Source organism: Myodes glareolus, chromosome X, assembly GCF_982192425.1.
Source record: "Myodes glareolus chromosome X, mMyoGla1.1, whole genome shotgun sequence".
NCBI classification, from domain to species: Eukaryota; Metazoa; Chordata; class Mammalia; order Rodentia; family Cricetidae; genus Myodes; species Myodes glareolus.
In genome coordinates this window covers 132,821,010-132,826,662 of record NC_142053.1, presented here as the reverse complement: position 1 = coordinate 132,826,662, position 5,653 = coordinate 132,821,010, and positions in this window count along the sequence as shown.

The window sequence follows — 5,653 nt, the reverse complement described above, 5'->3', positions numbered from 1 at the left end:
GCCTCACCAGAGATCCAATCGCTGGTATTGAAGGGAAGGCAAAAAGTTTCGGTGACCGAGAAAGCAAATCTGTTGTAGGTGGAAGACAAAGGATCTGTTGCAAGTAGAGCGAGCAGCAAGGGTACCAGCACAGCCAGACCAAATACCAGGAGAATCTGTTAAGTCTCAGCACCAATGAAAGGATAAATAAAAAGAAAGGTGATAGTGAGTATCTTTCAGTGGGCCCTGCCAAGGTATGCCACTAAGGAAATTCACCACATACAACAGAGTTAGTGAAAGATGTTTATTGGGGGAGTGGGAGAGCAGAAGAGTGAAAGGCCTTATTGGAGTGGGGACCTGAGAGAGACAGACAGACAAGAGGAAGAAGAGAAGCAAGAGAGAAAAGAAGAGGCAAGAGAGGGAAGAAGAGACAAAGAAAGGAGTAAGAGGCAAGAGGGACGAGAGACAAGAGAGGTAAAGAGTTGTGAAGAGGGTGAGCTGTGCCTCATGGACTCTTATAAAGGGTGCACATGTTGCATAGCTGATTGTGGAAAGGCACCTCGTGACAGGTCATGAGGGAACTGCTTTGACAGCAGAGACAAGCTGCAGTGATGGAGGGAACTAACAAATACCCTTTTCCATTTGTAACCCTATCACTTTAGCTCAGAATGTGGAGAACAGGGTGTCATGTAGACAATGCACCTTAAAACATTTCTGTGTACAAGAACCTCTAAATTACTCAGACACAATACAAGAGCAAGCCTTATTTGGTGCACACACCATTTGAACACTCAGATGAATTTCAACATATGACAACATTTGAATTAGCTATCCATTGGTTCATTATCAAAAGTTCATTTCTTAACTCTCAGCAATTCTAATATAACTCTCTTGAGTATTTCAAGGCAGGTGAAAATAAAACAAAAGAATTATGATCATTTTTGGATTATTTTCTCATTATCCATTGGACATTTCATTACTATGTACACCCAATCTGGGAAGTAAGCATAAAACTGTTATGCATCATTCCGCTTGGAGGATTCATCTGAAGGAATTCATAAAAAAAAAAACAGAAAATGGAGAATACTTCCATTGCAGTACAGATAATCTCTAAAAACAAATTAAGGGCATATTTGAAAATACATAAGAAATTCAACTAAATTTAACTATAATCAATGGCAGCATGGGTGTCTAAAACATACTTATATACATCTTCATATATTAGCCAAATAATAAGGCAGTTCTTAACCAATTCAAATGATTCAAATGTCCTAAACTCTGCAAGTGAAAATGGTGACATTTCAAAGTCTCTTCTGAGATTCATGCAATTTTCTCTGTGGGATAGTCCTGACACAGAGATCCACCTGCCTCTGCATACCAAGTGCTGGGATTAAAGATATGTGCCACTACTGCCCAGTCTCTGTATTTATTTATTTATTTATTTATTTATTTTGGATTTTTGTAGCCATAAACCTACAGTTTCCAAGAGTTTCTCTGTGAAGCCATGGATGTTCTGAAATACATTCAGTAGACCAGGTTGGCCTTAAACTCAGGTATCCTCCTGCCTCTGACTTCCAAGTGCTGGGATTAAAGGGATGGTTTACCATGGCCCTGCATCACGCAGTCTCCTAACTGCAATACCCTGTAAAATCAGTATCAAAAAAAGATCGCATACTTCCAACATAAAAAGACAACGATACACATGTGATATTTAAATAAGAATGTGGTACTTTAAATGCTTCCCATACATGTCAAGCATTTGAATATTGGGACCTTATTTGGTAGACTTAAGAGGTGTGGCCTTGCTAGAAGAAGTGTGCTGCTTCCAGTGGGCTCTCAGGTCTTTGCATTTCAAGACATGAGCTCTCAGCTGCTACTTCAGTTGCCTGCTGCCTGCTCCCACCACTTCAGCCTCATGGAATATTAACCCCCTGGAACCAGGAGCTCAAAATAAGCTCTTTCTTCCTTGAGTTACTTTGATTACAGTGTATGATCACAGCAAGAGATAAGTCACTAAGACACGAGTTATACCTTTGAAAAAAGACATCAAAATATAAATTCATGACCACATTAGCATCAATGACCATGATATTCTATCCAGAGTTGGCTTGATAGATTGGATCAATGATACTCATCTGAAAAAATTTTAGTGGTAGTAAGGCACAACCAGCAACCACTAAAGGAGATAAGAGAAAATCTAGTACAACCAATGTGTTAGTAACCGTGGCAGAGGAAATGCCTCATGCAGTGTGTCAACTCTCACTTATAGACAGAGTTTGGAAAGATTAATAAGCCTGGCATCTAGTAGTAAACTGCAAGAAGAGAAGAAGTGTACACTTTAATCTCTGTTTTGGCAGCATGTTACCATGTACAGTACAGAGATGGATCCAGCCACAAATTCTAACAATTTAGATAGTGCATACTAATTCTAGGGCATTATTTCAGTCTCATCAGAAAGTGTTTTATTAGTGTGCTGATCATATGCATGAAAAACTCAGGTTTAGCAGTAGCAGCAGCAGAAATTTCTTTTCTAGATTTTTCAGCCCCAAATGGCAGACCTAATAACTAGTTCATTTCCAATATTCTGTGAGTCAGCCAAAGCATACAAAACTTCATTTAGCACAGTGGTTCCCAACCTTCCTATTGCTGTGATCCTTTAATGCAATTCTTCGTGTAGTGGTGACCTCCTACCATAAAATTATTTCCATTGCTACCTCATAGCAGTAATTATGCTAATGTTATGAATCATAACGTAAATATCTGATATGCAGACTAGGTGATTTGCAATCCCTGTGAAAAGACTGTTCCACTCCCAAGGGTCGTTTCCCAAAGGTTGAGAACCTCTGATCTAGTGGAATATAACTGAGACCTGAGAAAATGGACTTAAGTTGTAGAAACTGAGAATACTCAGTTCTGAAATGTTTTACTCTCCATACATTATTCCAGTGAGATTTACCATGCACGACAATTCAATGGACAATCTCAGGTTTCAGTTATACTACATCGATGAACCAGGCTCAAGTACTTAGCCCAAGTTTTGTGAGTCAATGACTTTTGTCTATCCAGTAATTTCGTAGATAGAAGAGTCTAGGGTTGAATTTCCCTAAGAGGGGCAACGAACACTTTTCTTTAAAGCACACTTCCATTAGGGCAATTAAAAAAAGCCAAGGCCTGCCGGGCAATGGTGGCACATGCCTTTAATCCCAGAACTCTGTGAGTTCGAGGCCAGCCTGGTCTACAAGAGCTGGTTCCAGGACAGGCTCCATAGCTACAGAGAAACCTTGTCTCAAAACAAGAAAAAAAAAAACAAGGCATATTGAGTCATGTTACAGCTTTTGTTATGTGAAGGAAAGTATATCCTAATTCACTGGTGGCAATACTATAAAAACAAGGTATAATAAATGTCTAAAACGGTGTTGCCTATGCCATCAGTTTCTAAAATGGTCTTACAGTCATGATATCTACAACAGCTCAGACCATAGCTGGGATGAACTGGACAATTTGCTACAAGACTTCAGCTTCTCTTAGAGATTTGATGGAGCAGGGGAGATCTTTATTCTTACTACCAGTACTTTCATTGAGTATCATATAAGGGATTCGAATTTTCCTCTCTCTTTCTAAGAGTCTGGTTTTTTTGTGTTGGATCAACTGAGAAGAAACAGGTAAGCTTTAAGAAATGGTCCACAATCACTACTGCCTTGTGCCATGAACTACAGACAGCAGTTCTCAGTATGTGTCAGATGCATTCTGTTGTAGAAGTGTCATTTAATGTGTTATAGTTAATATGTCTAACACCATGTTTATTCTCACTATAAAATGTAGCACATCTTCCATGTGCCTCCAGTAGCCTTTGCCTCCATTAAGTCTGGTAGCCAGAGTATAGTCAAAGTATTTCATTAAACAAAGACCAACCTACTCATCATGTTTATACAGCATTGGATAAATTACCAAGGCTCCAATTTATAAGTGTTTTACTCTTGACAATTGCTGTGGTTGAGGTAAAAAAAAAAAAAAAAGGATGAAATCGAAGGCCATGCAGGGCAATTTGATCTGGGACTTTAGAAGGACCTGGTGATTACTTTGGACTCTGTATGGAATAGTGATGACTGATGTCTTACCAGACTGAACTACACATATTTTCCATATTACTTATTATTTTAGACCAGGGGTTAAAGTCCTAATTGCTGACAGCATATAGTTTAGCTTTAGAAAGGTTTTCATTCAGCAGCCATAGCTAAATTCTTCTCATTAAGAATGTTAACATTTTTGGCTTTGGTTTTGGTTTTTGAGACAGGGTTACTGTGATATAGCCATGGCTGCCCTGAAACTTGCTTTGTAGACCAGGCTGGCCTCAAAATCACAGAGATGCACCTGTCTCTGCCTGCAAATGTTGGACTTGAAGTTGTTTAACAACACACCTGGCTGAATGTTAACATTTTTACTCTCCAATAAACTTGGTTAACACAGCAAGCTTATTTTTTAATCTATTATGCTTTCATAATGTACACTGTATTGTGCCCGGCAATCCTCATATGTCCTACAGACATAGGTTACATGATCCAGACTTCAAACATGTATTTGTTTCCTAGGCAGGTTTCTTGAATATACCACAACTTAACAGTCCCTGAATTGAAGCCATGCATCAATGGACCTAATTTTCAGGCATATTATAGCCTCTTGGAGATCCACATCACCTTCAAGCAGTAGATTTGGTTAAACATCTTTGCAAACAATTAAAGATGAGGCATATACATCTATCTGGAAGATACAAGTTAACTCCTGTCTAGACAATATAACCCAGATGAACCATCTGGGGTCTCAACTCTGCAATTTCCTAAGAATATTTTGGTTCCTTGATAGTTTTATATATTTAGATAATAACGTTTAGTCATTTTCATTCTTCTCCCCTCTCTCATCTTCCTCTGTCTCTCATGGGACCCTTTCTTTCCAACAAGTCCTTTCCCTGCTTTACTCTCTTTTTTTATGTATAACCCACTAAGTTAAAATGTTTTTTTTTGCTTGACAGTGGGTAGGAGATTATTTATTGAAGCAAAAGCAACTTATTAGTGGTTTCACCCCTGAAGAAAATTATTTGCCTTACCCTGACAACTGATTACTACAACAGTCCCTGAGGGATGGATGGGATTCCTTCCCTGTCTATGAGGAAATGTTTATAGGCCTGATGAATCATCAATTTGAAGTTTCTAGTACATTTTCTGTATGGTGTTGTTGCTTTGCCCATAGGGTAGGTATGTGTGATAAGAGGCTGCTTGTTTGTCTCCTGGCTGCCTGACAACTCAGACCCAAAATAACCACACAGAAATTGTATTAATCAAATCATTGCTTGGGCCATTAGCTCTAATTTCTTATTGGCTAGCTCTAACATGTGAATTTAACCCATCCTCATTAATCTGTGTATCACTATAAGGCTGTGTCTTACCAGGTAAAGTTCCAGTGTCTGTCTCCAGTGGGCTACATGGCTTATCTCTGACTGCCTAGCTTTCTCCCAGCATTCAATTTAGTTTTCCCTGTCTTGCTCTGTTCTACCCTATCAGCCCACGCCTGTTTTCTTTATCAATTAACCAATTATATTCACAGCATACAGGGGAATCCCACATCATCTCCCCTTTTCTGTTTAAATAAAAAGGAAGGTTTTAACTTTAACATAGTAGCA